The sequence below is a fragment of the Camelus bactrianus genome, chromosome 5, assembly GCF_048773025.1.
Source record: "Camelus bactrianus isolate YW-2024 breed Bactrian camel chromosome 5, ASM4877302v1, whole genome shotgun sequence".
In the NCBI taxonomy this organism is placed as follows: Eukaryota; Metazoa; Chordata; class Mammalia; order Artiodactyla; family Camelidae; genus Camelus; species Camelus bactrianus.
This window is the reverse complement of record NC_133543.1, coordinates 60,174,863-60,197,292: the sequence shown is the minus strand read 5'-3', so window position 1 is coordinate 60,197,292 and position 22,430 is coordinate 60,174,863. Positions and strand designations below refer to the sequence as shown.

Sequence of the window (22,430 nt, the reverse complement as noted above, 5' to 3'; positions counted from 1 at the left end):
AAGCAGGTTGGATTAACTCGGCATTTATTTTGTTTCCCCCACACCCCTGAGACAAGGGCAGCCTTTCCCTCCTGGTCATGACAGGATAAGACAATGGACGCTCAGGGGGAGGCACATGGATGTATTTCTGCTTCTCTGTACTACAAGAAAGATCTGAAGGGAAAAGAGAGAATTAGCTATTGCTACATTGAGAAAATAAGGTGCCAAGTGAAACCCCAAACCTTCTTTTTACAGCCGCTAAGAAGTTATAGTTCAGGACTCATGCTGGGAAGCAAGTTGTGAACCACATAAAATTCATGGCCTACATCACAGGACATGGCCCACATCACCACTGATACTTCTGAGCCCACTGCTGTACTTGGCAGAGTGAGAGACACTTGAAAATCAGAAGAGTCCACATTTCATTTTTTAAAGGCAGCTTTATTGAGGTACAACTGATATTCAATAAATGGCAAATATTTAAAGTGTACACTTGGTAGGTTGCAAATGACATATTTATCACCCTCAAAGGTGTCCTCTTTTCATGAGTTCCTGTCCAGAGAATCCTCTCTGATTTCTACAGTGGTGAAATGGCCCAAGACAAGTATCCAGAAAGCCGCCAGACTCAAAGGAAAAGGCTTAGTCTGATGGTATTCAGTCTGACTTTCCTGTGAATTGGTGGGGAGTCCTTCAGACACATGGCAGGGATCATTTACGGGTCCTCTCTGTCATCAGCTCTTGTATTAGTTTCCAACTGCTGTTGTAACAAATTACCACAACCTTCATGGCTTAAACATCACGAATTTATTATGCTCCAGTTCTGGAGGTCAAAGTTTGGAAATGAGTCTCACTGGCCTGACATCAAAGTGTCAGCAGGGCTGTGTTTTTTCTGGAGGCTTCCAGCTCCTAGAAGCTGCGCGCATTCACAGGCAGGTTGAGTCCTTCTCTACTGGCATACTACACCGAAAATCCAGGATAATCTCCTTATATGAAGGGCATCTGATTAGCAACTCTAATTCCATCTGCATCTCAATTCCTTTATGCCAGGTACCTTAACATGTTCATAAATCCTGGGATTAGGATGGGGACATCTTTGGGAGATCTTTATTCTGCCTAACCTAGTTCTACAGCACCCATCTCCCACATCCACTCCCAGGTTGTCTCTATAGAGTCATGGATGTCCATACTCTGTGAAAGTTAATTCATACCTTGGTTTACTTTAACTTTTTTATGTTGATCAAGTACTTTCACAAATATTGCCTCTCTTAATTTTTAAAAAGTATGACAAATCCCCATTTTACAGAAGAAAAAAAAGGCAAAGAAGGGCTAAGTGATTCCACCATATAGTATGTGAAATCGGTGGCAGAAGCGATATTGAAGTCCAGTTTGTTTCTTAATTTGATGGTACTTTTGCTATGCGATTCTACCTTTCACATAGCTATACATATAATAATCTACATAAGTACATGTAGGCATATTTATTTACATATACTTATAAGTACATCTACACATTACTGGTCTCTCTGTTCATTGATCAAATGGGGACAGTGATACTTCCCTCTTACAGCCATTCATAGAATTAAAGAGAGAAGGTACTTCATGCCAGCCACCCAGATAAAAGCAAGAAACCATTGTCTTCATGGCTGAAACGTCCTTATCTCCCCCTCTCCCTCCCCAGTGTTCAGTTTAGCTAAAGCAATGTTTAAAAATTAGGACTGGAAGGATTTTAGCTGAGGCTTGTAATCTCGAGGACCCACCAATCTCTAGTGCTTTATACCAAGCTGGAATCATGACTTTTTTTTACCTGCTTGGGCCCTATAGGCATATAACTTTGTATCCCTGAAATAAGTCCACAAGGAAAAATGAAAAACCCATGAATATTTTGAGACATCAATTCCTTCTTTACACACACAAACCTCCAAACTCATTGGTAAGGAACAGTGCATTGGATTATGCTTCTTTTCTTCAGGCAAATCAGAAACCATTTAGCAGAAAGAAGTAACAAATAGAGGAACCCAAAACACCATGAGTTTGTTTTTGGGGGAGAGAAGCATGCAACTGAAAATTCTTTCTGTAAATGCTGAAAAATACAATCCGTTCTTCCACTGAGAACAGATTCCCAGACACAGTGATCTTTAGCATCAAACTAGTCTCTCTCACATTTTTTTCCTCCTGCCAACTAAAATTCAAAATAATGTTCTACTGCTACTAGCTGATCTTCCAGAACTGTAGGTCAGACACAGACAGAGGAAAGTCCCTTCATTTTCTTGTCCCTACTGATGAGGTCAAGGTCAGACATGAGTAAAGCACTGACATAACATTAGGACAGAGGATTCTGGGGCTTATAATAAAAGCAAATTAATTACTTCCTCTTGTATATATCTTTTATAATGTAAATGATTCCTGAACTGAGGGAGAACTGTGTAATTTGAAAAAGAATAAATGACACTACAAGCAGTAATCTGCATATAATTCTTCTGCAAATAATATATCCATTTTAGAAACAAAATGAAGAGATGGATGCCAAAAAAGACTCGAAATTGATGCACAAAACATTTTCACCTAGAGTTCAAAATCATCTAGAGAAGCAGCAATTATTTTGTGATTTTAAAAAATAAGTATAAAACTTATCCACAGGAAATGGGTACTCCACTAAAGAGAATTAGCAGAAAATCAGATGCTGAGCAAGTTGGTATGAAGAGTTTTTCTTCTGACATTTGTAACTAACTTTGTGTGCAGATAATTTGTCTTAGTATGGGCTATTTTTCTCTATAGAGTCACTTGTAAGGGTGTGTTTTGATTCAAAACAAGGATTATATTTTAAAAATAGTGATAGTAATAGTTATAGAAAAGTGGAATATTTTTTAAAAAACAGTGCATTATGAAATTGTTCAGTAAGGATAACTGGTTTGAACAATAAGATGCTCATTTCCAGGCGACTTAAAATGAAATCTAATGAAAAATATCAGAAAGCATTAGAAATTAGGAAAAATACTTAGGAATACAAATTGATTACATTAAAAGGTCATTTAAAATTCTGTCTTAAAATAATCTGACTTATAGGTTTTGACACATCTTCTCCTGATTTCCCCCAAAAGAGATGGAAACTCAATAATTCTGAAAGTCAGTGCAGTCTGACATGCTGTTAATGGAATGTAGGGATAATATACACTAAGTAATGAGATTTATGGCCAGCCTATATTTGCCTTGCGTGATCCAGCAGAGTCACCTGCTTGGAAAAAAAAGTGGCAGGGGATTGATATTTTATTTATTCCCTATTCTCTGACCTATAGCTTAGGAACTGAGAATTTGAACCACACACAAAACTAAATAGCAGTCCTCTCACTCAACTTGAAGTATCATAAGAGCAGGAAATGGATTTGTTTTTGCTTATACTTCATAATCCAGGACCTACTGCAGTACTGGAAACATACAGCTTAAATACTTTTTGGATAAATGGACAGAAGTCACTGGTAAGAACTAAAATCTAATTATTGGAGGAACACTAATAAAAATTTAAAACAAGCAAAAAACATGTTCTTGGGTTAAAGTAAGGTTTATGGATAGACATAAGACACGATCAGGAGACTCACACCTACAGTTATTCCAGGATTTTCTTTTAATTCCAAGAATAAAAAAAAAATTTGTGTGAATTTCAAAAAGGCAACCTATTTACAACTTTTCAGTACATAGGGAGCAGACACTGCTGAGGAGCATCCTAGGATTGAAGCTGCTTTGGAAACGTAGCTGAATTTAACTTGTCAGGCATAGAAGTGGGACATTAATTCTGAGAGTCATCTTATTCTCACCTAATGGCAGTTTGGTCACAAACTCCTGGCCTTCGAATCAGAGGAGGACCGTGTACTAGCTCAGCAAAGCACTCACTAAATATACCATTTCTTACACCTCAGTTTTTTTCATTTGCATACCAATGAGTTTAGTTTCTTAAGGCTATAAGTTAGTAACCTGTGTAGTAATCATATGTGTTTTGTTTGGAAAGAAACAGAAAACTGATTACGTAAGAGAAAATCCAGATAAATGTATAAGCAAACTATTAGAACTAATAAGTGAGTTTAGTAAGATTGTATGAGACAAGGTCCCTTTACAAAAATAAATAGTATTTTTACATTCTGTCAATGGCTAATTTGAGACTGAAAAAACAATAGCATTAAACAAAACCCCATCAAGTTCTCAGGAATAAATTTAATGAAAGGTTTACAAGACTTGTACAACGAAAAATGCTAAATGATACTTTGAGAGAAATTAAAGAAGATCTAAATAAATAAAGAGATATATTATGCTTATAGATTGAAAAAGCTCAGTATTTTTAGATGTTAATTATCCTCAAATTTATCTATAGATTCAGTCAAAATTCCAGCAGACTATTTTGTAGAAGTAGATAAGCTGATTCTAAAATTCAAATGGAAATTCAGAAGAACTAGGATAGCCAAGAAAATCTTGAAGAAGAAAAATAGCTGGAAGGCAACTTAATTTGAGATAAACTATGAAGCCACAAACATTAAGTTAGTGTAGTATGAGCATACTCACAGACAAATAAATCAGCAGACAGAATAGAGAGTTCAGAAGCAGGTTCACTCCTATACAGCAATTGAATTTCAATAAAGGTAACCAAAGAAATTAAGCAGGAAAGGAAGATATATTCAACAAATATTGCTGGAAAAACTGGATGTTCTACAGAAAAACAAAACCAAAACCTGGACACCATTCCTAACACCATACATAAAAGTTAATTCAAAGTAGCCCATAGACCTAAATGTAAAATCTAAATGGATATAGTTTCTGGAAGAAAACACAAATTTGCTCACTGTAGAATAGGCAAAGACTTCTTAGGGCAAATAAATCCCCAACCACAAAAGAACACACTGATAAACAGAGTTTTATCAAAATTAAAAAACTTCTCATCCACAAAATACTCTTAAGAAAATGAAAAGGCAAGTCACCGACTGGGAAATATATTCGCAATACACACATTTGACAAATGACTTTAATCCAAACTATAAAGTGAACTACTAAAAATAAAATTTAAAAAGACAAGCAATAGAGGTTTTGACACACACTTCACAAAAGACACATGATTGGTTCATAAGTACCCCAAAATGGAGCCCAACATCATTACTATTTAGAAAAATGCAATTAAAACTTCAGGAAGGTACCACTTCACACCCACAGAATGGCTTAAATTAAAAAGACTGATCATACTAAGTACTGATAATGATTTGAATCAACTAGAACTCTAATACATTGACACTGACAGTGTAAAACGATTCAACCAGTTTTGGAAAACAAGATTTTTTAATAAAGTTAAATGTATATCTTTTCTATGACTCAGAAGATATACCCAAGAAAAATAAAAGCACGTGTCTACAAAGAGTTGTACAAGAATGTTCATAATAACTTTGTTCATAATAACCAAAAACTGAAAACAGCTCAAATGTTCATCAACAGAAAATAAATAACAAAATGGTAGGATAGTCACTTAATGGAATTTACTCAGAGATTAAAAGAACTGTTGATACACACAACAATATGAATAGATCTCTAAAGCACTATGTTAAAAAGAAACCAGATGGAGTATAAACTTGTGATTCCATATATTTCAGTTCAAGAACAGTAATACTACTCTAAAACAGGGGTTGGCAAACTTTTTCTGTAAAGGGCCAGATGTAAACATTTTAGGCTTTGTGGCAATAAATTTTTAGTATCTATATTCATTTGTTTTGTCCTGAAAGCAAAGGAGAAGTTTCTGGATCAAAGGCAGACTATTACTGCTGACAGCACTCATTGCATAGGTTCCCTGCTCCTAGTTCTCTCCCTGCAGGGCAATGTGCACAAAGCAGGAGTTTAGGCCTGCAATATAAAAAGGAAGTTTTTGAACCACAGGAGAGGAACCCCAGAATTATGTATCTGGGGGTTTATATGGGAACTGCTATTCAGCTGCCCTCCACTCCTTCTGAGAGAAGGACACACATCTTACCTCTCTAATGTAAATACATCTTCACAGGGAAGAAAAAAGGAAGGTCCTATTTTACATTCCTTTGAAATGAAAACAAATGGCTCCCAGTTCCATTCCCCTTTGAAATGTAAATACACACCCTTCAAATGTGAAATAAAAATTTTCTAGGAGACAAATGGAAGCATTCTCTATTTTTATGACATGTCAACTTTCATAGCTCAGGAGACTGGGTCTTTGCAGGAACACTGAAAAGTCCAGAAAAGACTCACTTCCCCAGTGTGGGCCATAATGTCTCAGTCTCAAGGACTCAACCTTGCCCTTGTAGTGTGAAAGCAGCAGTACACAGTGCATTCAAAAATGGGTGTGACTTTGTTCCAGTAAAACTTTCTTTACACAAAGAAGTGGTAGTCCAGATTTAACTGGTTTGAGCTGTAGTTTGCCAACCCCTGTTCTAGAATGATAGAAATCATATCAGTGGTTTCCTCAGGGATGCTGCTTATTGACTGACGAGGAAGTCAAGTGAACTTTCAAGACAGATGGAAATATTCTTCATTTTGATTCTGGCAATGGTTATATGGGTGTATATATTTGTCAAAAGTCATGAAACTGTGCTGTTCAGATCTGTGCATTTTACTTTCACAAAATTTAACTGATTAAAAAGAATCACCACAGACTCCTGCAGACATTAAAAAAATAATACGGAAATACCATGGACAATTTTATGCTCTTTAATTAACAAACCTAGAAGAAATGGACCAGTGCCTTGAAAATCACAAACTACCAAATTTTAACTAAGACAAAATAACTTGAATAGCAATATAACCATTAAAGAAATTGAATTCATAGTTTAAAAGCTCCTGAAGATGGTATCTCTGGGACAAAATTATTTCACTGGAGAATTCTGCTATTTAAAGAGGAATGAACATGAATTCTACACAACCTTTTTCAGAATACAGAAGAGTAAGGAACACTTCCCAACTTGTTTTATGAGGCCAGTATTAATTAACCTCATACTAAATCAGAGGAAGACAAAAAAAAAATCCCAGAAAACAAAGCAAGCCTATAGACCAATGTCCCTTAGACACAAAAATCCTTAACAAAATATTAGCAACTAGAATTCAGAAATATTTAAAATGTATTACAAAATGACCAAGTAGGATGCAAGGCTGGCTTAACGTTTGAAAATCTATTGATATAATCCACCCATATCAACAAAATCCTAGATCTTATAAATTCCAGTTATCTACAAAGCAGTAAAAATCAATCTGTCTTCAGATACCACTTTTCAACACTAAATGCTGATGGAGTCTCCTATATTTAAATAGTGAATAAAAGATATTATGTTCCTAATTTGATAGAAAACACACACATCCACATTCATGTGTGCACCCTCCAATACATATACCTACTTCTACATAGATACTTTTTTTTTAAAAAGGGAAGAAAAGATATATATTTTAAACGGTGGTGTTTCTAGGCAGCAGAATTATATGTGGATTGAGTATTCATTTTAAAATATACTTTCTACGATGGGCTTGAGTATTTAGATCTAGGAAACAAATTAAAAAATATAGTCTGAAGAGACAGACGCATTGTTATTTCTCCTAAGTAATTTAACTCAGTCCTTTTTTAAAAACCTTAAAAATTATTTCAAATGTCATCATAAATTATTCTATAATTCCCAAGATACATGAAACTATTTTCACAGATAATTTCTCTCAATGTCTTTCTATGTATTTACGACAATGTGTGAGACAATTACAGCTTTAACCACTGAGCACCCAACCAGGCTTAAACAGACTGCAAAATGGATTAACATTGACATATTGAAAAAAATGATATAATTCCCCAGCATGAACTATTGTGGTCAAGTCATAAGAAATTACCCTTTTAAAATGTACCTTAAGAACACTAACTTTCCATTATGACAAATTAGCTGCCTTCCATAGATAGATAGTATTGTGGAAATATAAATGAAAAGTACACTGGTGGCCATTATTATACTGATAGTCCAGCATTAATATAATGTCCAAGAATTAGATTTAATTACAATGAAAGCCCCATGATTTAATCTGCCACTGGTTTCTTAAATAATCAATCTGAAAAACTGAAATAGTGGGTCTGGGGGCATCTTTACCAAATGAAAAATTATATTTTCATTAACAATAACACATCAGTTTTTGTTGTAAATGGACATCAATGAATAAAGTATATATTTAATGTTATAGCAGGGAATCCCAGATATCCCTCTTTCCTGGTCAATATGTTACATACATTTCGAAACAACTCCAATTCCCCCAATTTAAAAATTGTAGATGTGACTTTTATTCCTTGAATGAAGGGAGGTGTAGAGGACAGTAAAATAACTAAAAGTCTTTTTTTATGGATCCTAAGGAAGTACACACCCATGTGCACACACACATGTGTACACACACCCATCTGAGGTATGAGTGTTAGCAGCATCTCCATTTATCCACAATAAAGGGGGCACTGGAGAAGCAGAGGGAGCAAAGGGAAAAGGGCCACTTGAGAGGAAAGGAGTCTGAGTTGACACATAACCTCCTCTACCTTCTCTTTCTGCTTTGAACTCTTATTTATTCTACTCCAGAAACTCTACCCAGAGTCTAATCAATAAAAATGACATTAACATACGTTAAAGCTCCTCTAGGTTCCCTACTGTACCACAGGGGTGTAACACCTCAAAACTGTGTTCTACACATTCCCTTGCCAGCAGGATTCAAATTAGAAACTATCAATGAAAGGCACTTGCGTTAGATTTGTAAGAGAAGAGAAGGAAAAGCCATTATGCTTTAGCTTTAGACAGACCCCAGGTAGATGGCAGAGGTAAGGTTTTTACCTTTGGCATTTTGACATCCTCCTGAGTACAAGCCACTTTGAGGCTGCAGGTATCTGTGATCTTTGGGGCTGGCTTACCTGCAATTCTTGCATTTTCTGATTTCTCAAAAGAGGCCTTCCTGGCCTTCACTCCTACCTTCTTACAGTTGTGTGAGTCTTTGACTCTGTGTCTGATCCACAAAGCAGCAATTTCATATGGTTCAATCTAAAAACAATATAAAATTTGAAACTATTTTCAGTAAAAATGTTATCATAACACTGTCAATTCCCCAAAAGGGGCACATTTCCATTTTAAACAAAAAATGGGCTGGGAAAGTATGTGCCTTTTTCACATGGAAAAAAAAGTATGTCTACAAAAGGTATAATTCCAACATTCCACACACATCCCCTGTTACTGCAGAAACATTTCTCCTTATTTGGCTTCTTCAGCTCTTGATGAGCTTGGGTCACTCATCTTCTAATTCCATGTTCAGTTTCTCCTGGATTCGAGAATAGGCCATGCTTTATAAAAGATGTGCTTACTTCTCAGTCATACCCAGGGTCCCCTCTGGGCAGACCTCGCTCTTTTTCACAAACTGAGCCTGGAACTAGTGTCCCACTTTCTTCTTAACTGCCCTGTCTAATAAATCTGGAACCCTATCACTTGTTCCCAAGTCTGTCCAACAGCCAAGAGCCCAGTCACATGGTTTCTGGGTCTGTCCACAAGTAGCAGGGACCTCAACAAGTGTCACTTTGCTCTGTATGCCTATCAGAACACTTTTTTTTTTTCCCCATTTGGAATCCCATGGTGTTGCTAGATGTATTGAATAGAGACTAAATATTGCTATACTACTGTGCACAGTGCTTAGTGTACTTCATTAACATTAAGTAAAAGGATAAATGAAAAAGTATTGTTTAGAGCATGCCCAGGTTAATGAGAACCCAGAGTAGGAATCTAAAAATATCTAGAAAGAGCCTTCTATACAAATTTATCTGAGGAATTCAGGTCATGCAAGCACTGGGTTGAGGTTAGGCCCAGATCTTTGCCTACTTGGTCAAAACTGACTCATGACACGCTAATTTTTTTCCCATGAAACAGTATGGTCTTGGGCAGACAACCTGAAGTAGGTAAGTATGATTTTCATCCACATGGCTGAGGCTGCCTCAGCAGCCTCTAGTTCCCACTGAAGCTTGTGGAAAAGAGGAAAGAAGTATAAGGAAACCAGTTTCTATTTTGGACAACTTGACCTGGAAGCTGCTTATATCTCCCAGTGCCCAACATCATATGACCACGCTTATGTTCAAGGGAGTAATCTCTAGTGGTAATGTCATGTGTTCAAGCTAAAACTCAGAGGGTTTTATTACAAAAATGAGGTAACATAAATTGTTATTTGGGGACAGTTAACAGTCTGACACACATGGAATTTCAGCCCTAGATGAAACCAAAGGCTCACTTATTTGTTCCACTGGGTTTTGCTACTTCTCCATCTTACACATTATAAGAGATATAAAAATTTTAGGCAGAAATGCAATATAATCAGTTTTGCATTTTTGAGTGAGAATTCTGGAGAAATTAGAAAGAGGGAGGAATATATTAGGAAGCACTTGTAAAAATTAAAGCAACAAATGATGGTTTAAAGTAGCAGTTCTCAATCTTTTTGTTTTTAGGGCCCCTTTAAACTCTTAAAAATCATGGAGGGCCTCAAGAATTTACAGTTATATAAGTTCTATCTATTGATCTTTACTATAATAGAAACAAAAAGTGAGAAAGCTTTAAAGCACAAGAGCAAACACATTTTCTAGTAGTCATCAGAGTAAAGATGTCATCACATGTCATGTAGCTTCTGGAAAATTCTGCTGAATATCTGGGAGACAGTGAGAGTAAAAATGGACAAATGATATCTTAATATTGTTATGAAATCGTTTTGACCTCATGGACCCCTTGAAAGAGTCTCAGGAACCCTCAGGGATCCCTGGATTACATTCTGAGAACCATCGGCTTAAACTAAAGTTATGTCAGCAGAGACGTCAAGGAGAAATAAGTTTAAAGACCTTAAAGGAGTAGAAATGACAGGATTTAGTGACCTTCTTCAACAAGATATAATTTACAAACACAACCTCCCTTCAATATTAGTTGTTATTGTTTTGAAAATAACATTTAAGGAGCTTTAAATAAGTGCTTTGAATGTGCTTTAAATACTTAATTTTATTTACTCCTTAACTAAACACTATGATATGCTGCCATTAAGGTTTCTTTTCTTTTTTTTTTTACAGTTAGTATGTACAATGAATAATGTATAATTGTGTAGTAAACAGCATATAATTTCCTACCTACCCAGAACCAAAATTCTTTTAAGGCAAGTGAAGTTTTGAGAAAAAGCTTCTGGCCAATGCTTTAAAAATTACCCTTGCTTCAAGGGAAGTTTTCTTCATAACAAGCTGGTAAGATTCTGTTCTCTATTGCTTCTTCAGAGATTGATTTCTGTATTTTTTGGTTTTGTTTTGTTTTTTTGGGGGGGGTAATTAGGTTTATTCATTTTATTTTAATTTTTAGTGGAGGTACCGCGGATTGAACCCAGGACCTCATGCACGCTAGGCATGCACTCTACCACTGAGCTAACCACTCCCCCTGATTTCTGTATCTTTCTTGATTCTGGTTCTGACACTGTTCCTGTTCTGGTTATTCAACATTGCTTACTGCTCAACTTTTGTTCCATCTGTTCTGACTCTATCTTTAACCTGGATTCCATTCTTATTACTCAGCTAAACTTAGTTTCTCAGCACCTGTTTCAGCTTTCCTCCTGTTTGTAACCACCCATTCTGGTTTGTAAACTGATTTTCCTATAGCCCAATGGCAATCTGCTCCTACTCCCCCCAGATATTCTGGGATTTTCCTCTGGTCATTATTTGCAAGGTAACACCGTAGCCATCCACTGCTCACAGTCTTCCTAGAGTTAAAGCCTTTGGTTTCTGGTGTCAGTTCTTTGGATTTGACAGTAGAGATGAGATACTACAGAGAAAATGTAGCAAGGCCAAGAGGCATGTGCTCCAGAGAAGAAAAAAAGATATTTCTTTTGATCTGTAGGAATTGCCAATAGAGTATTTGAGGTTTTTGTTTGCTTGTGAAGTACATTAACCATAATTATATGCTGTAACTATGAAGTGTAGATGAACAATAATCGATAATCAAATATCCAGCTTGTATTCACATTTTCTAGATACCATCTTATAACTGACTACATTTTTGCTCTATATATTTTGCTTGTTTGAATCAAGTTACAAATAAGTCCAAATACTGCAATTGTTTGACATGTCTCTTAAGTTTAATTAGGCCTGTAGAGTCTACCTCTTTCTTTTTTCTTTTTATCTTACATTCTTTGTTCAAAAAAACAGGTAGTTTTCTAATGGATTTTCCACTTTTCAGGTTGTGCTGGTTGCATCCCTGTGATGATCCTTGTATTCTGTGTGTACTGATTATTACATCAAAATGCATTATCAGACTACTACAGAGGTGATGTGTACATCCTCAGAAGTTACATAACAACTAACTGCAAGTCCTTTTATTTATTAAATTTTAAAAAATTTTATTTTTTATTAAAGTGTAGTTGGTTAGTTTCAGGTGTATAGCAAAATGATTCAGTTATACATATACATACATACATATTTTTTTTCTTTTCAAATTCTTTTCCATTACATGTTATTGCAAGAAATTGAATATAGTTCCCTGTGCTATACAGTAGGTCAAGAGTTTCATTTTTGGGGTGGGGGTAGGTAATTAGACTTATTTATTTATTTAAGTGGAGGTACTGAGGATTGAACCCAGGACCTCGTGCATGCTAGGCACGCACTCTACTGCTGAGCTATACTCTCCCCTCTCCAAGTCCTTTTATAATCTTATTGATGATCATTTTCCAGATTGATTAATTAACTAGGAATGTAAACCAGTAATATTTGAGTTTCAAAAGCTTTATTTATTAGTATGAACACTTCCATAAAGAGAAGTTTCCAAATATAAAGTAATTGCTTATACTGAGGTACAGTTAAAGAAAAGCAGGATAAATGCAAGAGTCTCTCCTTTCCACCCTCTTATGCCAGTGGGAGGCTATTCAAGCTGCACCCTGAATCCTTTTCCTTGGGTTTAGTAGTCATTGAGAGCTTCTTTGCTTGCTGGTATAACAAGAAATTCAGGCTATCTTGACTTTTCCTACCCAGAGTCTGGAGGCATCTATTTCTTCAAGGATCCCTGGCTCCTTTTAGAAAGAATTCATAGTAGTGACCACAATGTGGATGCTAGGCATGCTCAGAGCGACTGAATTAGTCATTGTCTCTACATTTTTTCAGTGTACAGAATTAGGAATATGTTTTTGTTTGTTGGTTTTCAAGATATAACACATCAGGAAACTAGAAAAATAAGAGCAAATTAAACCCAATGTAAGCAAAAGAAAAGTACTAAGAATTAAAGTGGAAATAAACAAAATTGAAAACTAAATCAATAGAGAAAATCAATGAAACCAAAGTATGGTCCCTTGAGAAAAATAAATAAAATTGATAAGCCTCTAGCCAGACTAAATACAAAAAAACAGAAGAGGATACAAATTACTAATATCAGAAATGAAAGTGTGACCATCACTACAGATCCATTGGACATTAAAAGGATAATAAAGGAATGCTCTGAACAACTCTATGTTGACAAATTTGATAACCTAGATGAAATGGACCAATTTTTTGAAAAAGACAATCTGCCAAAACTCACAAAAGAAGAAACAGACCATCTGAATAAGCCTATATCTATTAAAGAAATAAAATCTTTAGTTAATACTCTTCCAAAAAAGAAAGTACCAGGCACAGATGGGTTCCTGGTAAATTCACCAAACATTTAAGGAAGAAATTATGCCTATTCTCTAGTCTTTTTCAGAAGATAGAAGCCGAGGGACTACTACCTAACTCATGAGACCAGGATTAACTTGATTCCAAAACCAGACAAAGACATTGTAAGAAAACAAAATGATAGTCTGGAAATAGCAAAACTATGGAGACAGTAAAAAGATAGCAGTTGCCATGTGTGGGGGTTGGGAGGGATGAACAGGTAGAGAACAGAGCATTTTTAGAGCAGTGAAAATACTTTGTATGATGTTATAATGATAAAAACGTGTCATTGCACATTTGTCCAAACCCATAGAATGGATAACACCAAGAGTAAACCCTGGTATAATCTATGGGCTTTGGGTATCAATGTGGGTTCATCAACTGTAGAAATTATTCCACTCTGGTGAGTGATGTTGATGTTAATGTAGTTTAAGCATGTGTGGAGGCAAGAAGTACATAGGAAATCTCTGTACTTTCCTCTCAATTTTGCTATGAACCTGTAGTTGCTCTAAAAAAAAAATAAGGTGTTTTATATATAAATATATATTGCAATATAAAGCATATATCCTGAGTTCCCACTAAAGCTTTTATATTCAAATTGAGAGCTACTGAATATTTACTGAAATTTCTCTTTATCATCTCTTCTCTCATGCTGAAAATCTTGGTTGTTAATGATGCCAGTACAATTATTCACTTGCTTTTACTCTGTACTATACACAAAGCTATCTTAGAATAATACCAACAGTATCAAGAATACAATAATTTATGAAAATAGCTTAAGATATGTTTACAGTTCTTCTTTTTTCTTTTCCCACTAAGGAACCATTATTGCATTTTTATGTCATTCTAAATTGTTTCTGTATAGTTATGCTACCAAATAAACATGCCTTGAGCTTTATTGTTTTCATTTAACTTTTAATTTAAAATATTTATATATTTTCAATGTTAAATTGACAAAACAGTGTTCAAGTAGTCAAATTCTATCTCTGTTCTTTTTACCCTTATTTCTTCATTCCAACCTGTCCTTTCATCTTTTCTCCCCCTCTGTCCCCTATATGACCATAAAATTTTGGTCTATATTGAGATACTTTTAAGAGTGAAAAGTGATTGTATTAATAACTACACCTTGGAAACAAGTGTAAATTGGGATTATTTATGGTAAATCTAGGATATGTGTCATTGTATCTTGAAGACATCATTTGAAATTTTTACTTTTTCACTTTTAAAAATATAGGCTAATATGGATACATTAAATAGGACATCAAATTATCAATATCTGACTGCTTGTTAAACTAAACATGACAATTTCATATGTTCAATGTATATAATATAAATACTCACGTCCCTCCTTGCCCAGATCAATGATAGTACCCTATACTTATTCTTCGTCACTTACTTTTTACTTAAATATAAGGTATGCCATTGTAGTTAATAAAGATAGTCTCTGTGACTTTTCCAGGTGCAGTGTCTGTATTGTATAGATGGATCATAGTTTATTCAGCTAGTCCCTGTTGACTGAAAGTTAATTTTGTTTCTATTTTTTTGTTTTAAAAATAAGGCTGTAATCAATAGGCTTGTACATAATGTCTTTTCATGCTTTTGCCAGTGTCAATTTTGGGATAGAGTCCTAGAAAGGAATTGCTGAGTCAATCGATAACATATAGGCAGTTTTACTAGAGGTTGTCAAATTCTTCTCTCTAGGGGTTGTACTTTTTGCCTTAGCAAAGTATGAGACAGCCTTCCCAATGGAATATGAGATTCAACTTTTGGCATTTGTCAATTTGATACACACCAGGCTCTTTCATTTCTTTGTGACCTTATACATGCTTTGCTCTCTTTTTGAGCACCTTTCACTGTTTTCTATACCTAATCAACTACTCTCCATCTCTTTGGACTGCTCCCCAACACAGGTGGCCTGGCTAAAGATGTGAGCATGGGCTTTTATATTGATATGCAATGTAGTTGGGCACAAACCTCTCGCTGGAACTTGGTCTAGTGATTTTTGAACTGGATTCCCCACTCCCATTCCCCTCAAATAATTCTTTAAGTTTCTGATCAAATATCACCACTCCCATGAAGGCTTCTCTACCTCTCTTCTCTGTTCCTATAGTACTTGGAAGCATCATCATACTATACTTAAGCATTTATAAGTGTCAGCCTTCCCTCATTAAATGGATTTCTTGAAGTCAAAGACCATATATTTTTCTGATTTCCATTGCTAGAGCTAGGCCAAATCTTTAGCACAAATAAAGATTTATTTTTGAAAGAGTATAGTAGATAAGGTAATATTAAGTGATGGAAGACTTTCACAGTTATAGTGAAAAGTTTTTGATCTAGAGAGCAGTGGGGATCCATGGGAACTTTTTTTTTTAATATCTTAATGCATATATGTCTTTTGTCAGACTGAAAGAACAAATTACACTTGAGATAGTATTTATTTTTATGGCTGAATAAAATATTCTTTTCATTTTTCTTATTTCTATTTTTCTCACCCACAGTTACACTGTTGCCTTTATTATATCAATTTACACAGTATGTTATGAAACACAAGATCTTTTCAAGGTTTTGTTCAATGTGAGTTGTGCATATTAACTGCTCATGTATATATAAATACTCTCTCCTAAATTGAATTACATTACAAATAAGTGCCATATATTTAAGCTGAGCAATATATATATAAATATACACATACACACACCTCCTTCATCTACAATAGAAAGACAGAGAGTTCTAAAAACTTTAAGATTGTTAGTTATGCCATATGGATAGTATAGCAGGAGTGGCAGAGAGAGTTTATCCTTGAGTTTATCACTTACTGGTTCCTTGTAGTTAGGCAGGGACATACCAGTAGTTCTGGCCAATGAAATGTGAGCAGAGGTGTGGTGTGCTATTTCTGGAATAAGGAAAAAGTATGTTTGACATCTAATTTCTCTGTTCTCCTTCCATGGAAACTGAGGTGGCACTATGACACACTTGCAGCCAGAAGGCGCTGAGACCTCTGCTCATTCATTCGCATCCCTGAATGACCAGAGCAGAGTCTTTTGCTGATGTGCCCGGGACATAGAACATGAGTAGAAATAAACTTTCATTGTATGAAGCCACTGAACTTTTGTGGCCATTTGTGACTGAACGCAAACCCATATACCTGATAGGTGAAGAAATGAGCAAATTTAGGAAAATACTTGAAAGATAAGTTGATTCACATCTTTCAGGTTATTTCTGAATGATAAGTCAGCAGTGGTAAGGTAATAGAACTTGAAATAACTTTTCAATGTTTATTGTGAATAAAGGAAGTGAAGTAGATGATGGGGACAGACGTGAATAAGCACCACCAGATAAGACTCTATTAAATGATGGTCCAGAGGAACACCACTCAGCCTGTTTATTGATCATTTCTTATGCGACCAACACTGTGTTGGGCTCTGGGGTTGTAAAGATAAGCAAGGAAGATAATATCCTTGCCCTAAATGAAATTTTACTCTGGAGAGAAAGATAGGCAATTAAAAGTAAATAAATTAAATGAGCAATTACGGATTTTAGAAAGTGTTATGAAGAAAATAGAGCAGGTGCTATAAAAGGAAATAATGGTGGTGATGTAGGGGGCTGGGATCATACTTAAGTGGTCAGGAAGAAAACTCTCTAGGCAGGTGATACTTAAACTGAGACCTGGAGGGTGAAGAGGAACTGGGAATTCAGACATCAGGAGGGAGAGCAGTCACAGCAGAGAAATAGTACTTTCACATTCCCCGAGGTGGGACCTGAAGAGTGGCTGGTGCCCATCTAGCAGAGGGGAAACAACAGGAAGTCATGTTGCCAAGATGGGCTTGGCCAGGCTTGGCAAATCAGAGTAAGATGTTTAGACTTGACTCTAAATAGAATACCAAGGATTTTTCATTCTATTCTAAGTCAAATTATGATGTGACATGATCTAAATTATATTTTAAAAGAATATTCATTTCTTATGTAGGGAAATGGATAAGAGGACAGCTTGAGTGGATACTGGCAAGGGCAGGGCAGTCAGCAGCCTCAAGGGCAGGGGGCGGGGGATGGGTGTGGATGGAGGGGATGGGTTTGGACACATTTGAGGAACAGAACCATCAGAACGTGCTGTTGGACTGGATGTGGGGAATGAAGAGAAGGAGAATCCCTAGCTTTCTGGCATAATCAGCTGGGTGGATAGTGATGACATTTATTGAGATGAAGAAGAGAAGCAGGTTTAAAGGGAGCCAACAGCTTCACTTAGAATTTGTGAAGGCTGAGATGGCCTTGAGACACTATGTTAACTAGACAGTTGGCTGTAGGAGTCTGAACTCAGAAGAGATTTGAGCTAGAGATACAAACTTGGAAACTATCCCTATGTAAGTGGTACACAAAGCCATGAGACTAGATGACCTGACCTAGGGAGAGAGTGAAGGTAGGGAATGGAAGACTTGGCAAGGAATAATATTTGTGTCACAAAAGGTGCCTATTACATAAAATGTAGTATTTCAGAAGACATACTGAATCCACAGACTTCATATGAATCCACATATGAAGTAATAATTTACGATGAAGTTTGGTTTTACTAACAAAATAATATTACTGGCAAATATACAACCAAAAATGAGACAAATGTGTCATTTAAAAGGCAATCAATGATGGGACAATAGAAAGCTTGAAAAATTCAAAAGCTTTTTTGTTTTGTTTTAATAAGACTAACTGAAATATGTTTTCTACTTTAAAGAGAGTAGTGAGGGAAAGGCTGGCGTCATGGGTTATTGGGTGTTTAAGTTTGAAATCTATCATACTGCAGAAGCCATTTCATCCCGCAAATAAAAATGACTAAGATGGAGGAAAAATCTCAGTATGTCTAGATACACCTTCCATATTAAGGTACACTTGAGACAGGTGCCCAATGATGGAAAATTTATAGTACTGAGGATATACATTCTATTACTATGATAGTTTATGCCTACCCGGATAGTCAGATTAAAGGAAACTTTAGAACAATAGATAGGCCTTTCCAATTGCAGATTCCAGGTTGCAATTTTATAGACATATAGGCTTTCAAATCTCTAGGGGGAAATGTAGAAAAATAAAAACTTACTGAAGTAAAGCAATGTGCATCCTACGTTATTATGGCAACAAATCGATAATGGTATTACAATAAAATCTGGTGTAATCACATTTTCCTTCTTTGATATTGCAGCATTAATCTCTGTCTCATGGGGGATGGGGTGAATCACAGGATGTGTGATGGGATGCAGCGCATTTTGCCTGTTACAGCCAAGGCAGTGGGGCTAGTAATTACTGAAGGTTTCCATTACTTAACAATTGCTTGTTGCTTTTTTTTTAGCCCTTTTAACAGCTTAAGTATTTACACCTCAGAGCCTCCAGCCCCATAACAGTGTTATTGATATCATACATCTAAAAATTTTCCTTACTGCTGGCTGAAAGCTTCGGAGAATCCCAGTATGGCTTTGACATTGAAATCATCAAACCATCAAAAACTGGTACTGCCTGAGTGGCAGGTTGAGGCATCAAAAATGGGTTGGAGGTGACTCTCTTGCCACCTCATTAAAAGTGTGGAAGAAGAGAAGCATGTGCAGTGGGTTTCCCTAGTCCTATTTCTTTTATAATCAAGAAATAATCCATTAATTCACAGAGAAATAAAAGGCATATGGCTTTTTTCAAAAAATCAAATCTAGCTAAAGTTTTAATACCTTCCAATTGCCTTGGGATAAATTCAGTAGCTCTTGTTATGCTGTTAAACATTATTCTCTATACAGCCTATAGCATGCATTTCCAATTTTGTCTTGAAAAATAATTGATTATAATTAGCCAAAATAATTGGCTCTAAATATGCAAAGGTCATCATGAATAAACACTTCACCAGAAAAAAATATCTCTAAAAGGTACATATAATGTTTTGTCATTGCATGCATATTTACTTTTATTATGAGTGCATTATAGCCTGTGTTCAAAAACACATACTGCGAAAATGAGGTTGTATAACCACAGAAGAAAACTCTCACATTGTAATCAGCACAAAAATTTACTAAGGCAAAACACACAAAGTATTTTTCAAATGAATATTCTAGCTGAGAACTGGAGCTTGATAACCGGAGATATACTGCTATGCATTCAAGCAATATTCGGTCTTATCAACCAACTCTTTTGTGATTCTAGGAAAGAATAAGAATATCTGTAATATCTGTAATATCTAGAGAGAATCCAAATCACCAAATAATACCAAATAACCTCATGAACAATATCTGATTTCTAGAAGCAATAAAAGGAAACTAAGGCGAGCAGTTAGTATAACATCCATTTTAAGCCTTCTGTAAACAATTTCTGTAATCTTTCCTGAACCTGCTTCTATAGCATTCATTAGTATTCTTTTGCTGTCAGGAATCTGGTGCCTCCGTGATAGATATTAAATATCTTAAGGGAGGCAGGTCCCACTAGCATGCAGCAAGCAGATGCAGCGACTCCCATAAGCCAAAGCCCTGTTGAGAAGCTGGCAGACAAAGCCTCAAGAATGACGGGTCATAGTGCTAGTCGGGGATAGACTCTTGGTAAAGTAAGGCCCAGTGTTGGTCTTTTATCCCCACCTAAACACATGAACCATACAATTCTTTAGATAACAAGGTTGGATTTCCAAGTACTTCTCCTAACTCCAAATGCGAGTCTGAAATTGTCAATATCTCGCACGTTTCAGATGCTCAGGTTACACAATATTGACACCGAGGTAAGCCTATTGGGTAACTGCCCGTGATGCTTGTATGAGAAACAGTATTCATCTATCAACTCAACACACTGATTTGTTATTTAGTTATTGAGCACCTATGATGTCCCACTCTCTCATTCCCAAATTACCCTATATTCCATCCCTCTTCTGAATCTTCTGGTTTCTAAAATTTGGGGAGGGGAACTACAATTTCAGTGGTCTTTAGATCCTTGTCATCTGAAGTAAAGCTGGGCAAAACTGTGTTTTATAACCCTAGAAAGTTATGGATATTCTTAAAGAATCTTTATTTATAGTTTATTGGGAAAAAATGTTTAGTTATTTATCTGAAGATGTAAAGTCAAGATCCTGCCACATTTCTTTAAATTTGTTGTAGGATGTTCTTTGTGAGATGCACAGTTTAGTGTGTGCCTTTGCTATCTAGAGTCCCTACTCTGAACTATTTACATGTAAAAAGTTAGTATTTAGGTTAGTGATAAAGCATCAAAGCAACTGTTTTGCTTGAGATGTAGCTTTGCACCTTTGGAATAATCAACTCTTTTTTAAGTATGTTAATAAAGCAATACACTTGAATATTAATAAAGCATGCACCGACTATTAACAATTCATATATTATATTGTACACAATAAATTGTGTATTATATAGAGCAACTGAAAAGCTTTAGCTTACATATGAGGATGTTTCCTTAGTAAATAGGTTAGACTAACCATTTTTCAACACATTTAGTGTCTCAATCAGCTGTAAGTTGTCATAAGTAATTAACTACTGATAGTAGACAAAATATAAAATATGTGAAAGACTTGCCTTTCCAATAAACTAGAGTTGATTTAAGGTTATCTCCATATTAATATTCTTGAGTTTGTCTTGGTATATGCTTTCTTGAGTGTGAAAGGGGCTAAAGGAATTGGATAGAGAAAGTCACATGACTTTCACTCTCATTTGTGTCACAAGGTAAAGGCTTGAGAACTGCTGGTTTAAACAAAATGAGAAATAGTCTAATGTAATTAGAATAGCCATGTAATTTATCAGACAAACTGGGACACTTCTAAGAATAAAAGAGGGAACTATTTTTCTTTATAGCTGGTCATAAATGGCTAAGTACTTGAGCTGTGAAGTTAAAAAAAGCAAGGTTCAAATTCCAATTCTCCCACTTATTAGCTATACAATATTGGAAAAGTTATTCTCTTAGTCTGGTTTCTATCAATAAAATGCCTCACTAACTGTTGCCTCATAAAGGCACTGTGTTAGATTCCAAGCATGAGACAAAAACCTCACAGTTATTTGAACAAAGTTTAATATATAGAATTTTTAGCTTTAATAGGGGATCAGAGGTGACAGAGGATAGACTAGCAAGAAGTAAAGAGAACTCTACAGAATACAGCTATAGCAGTTTCTAAGGAGCAGCTATGACCTGAGGGCTGAGTTGGAGCACCCAGGGAAGAACAGTGGAATTTGCTGGCTGTGAAGTGGCCCAAGGAGACACCAGGGGAAGCCGTCCATAGGGAGATGCTTCTCCCATGGTGTTTGGCATGAAGCTGACTTAGGGGAGCTGGGGAAAGATTCTGGCCACTGGTGCTGCTAGCTGCTGCATGTAGCATGGCAAGGGAAACATACCAGACTCAGGAAGAGAAGCATTCCTTCTTCCTTCAGTGTCCTTCTACAACCTCTACTGATGATACCTTGTGCCATTTTGCAAAGGAAAAATATTTAAAGGATCCAGCTCCATTTTTTTTCAGAACAGGGAATGAAGGGTAGATCTGGAGTGGAGAGGCAATGAGTTGATAAATAGCACAGTCACACTGAGAATCATATAAGTTATTGTAGTGAATGTGCTTAATATGTTAACATTGAGCAGGTTTAGCATAGTGCTTGCAATATGTATGGTAAATGATTAATATATGTGACACTATTATTATATTTTCTATATATCACATTCTAGTTTTATTGTATTTATTTATATGAGGATGTGAATAAATGAATAATGTTCAGAAAGATGAGAAAGTATTCTCTATAGAGCTAAAAAAAAAAAATAAAAGGACAATTACTTG

The 22,430-nt window shown here is 35.8% G+C and overlaps 1 long non-coding RNA gene across 1 annotated transcript in view; it reads right to left on the bottom strand.

Moving 5' to 3' along the window:
- Window positions 1-421: 421 nt before the first annotated feature.
- LOC141577722 (uncharacterized) overlaps window positions 422-22,430 on the bottom strand; it is a 556,628-nt gene continuing 534,619 nt past the window's right edge. The window contains exon 4 of the long non-coding RNA XR_012507068.1: window positions 422-9,014. This is a non-coding gene — a long non-coding RNA (uncharacterized LOC141577722). The remainder of the gene's footprint in view (window positions 9,015-22,430) is intronic.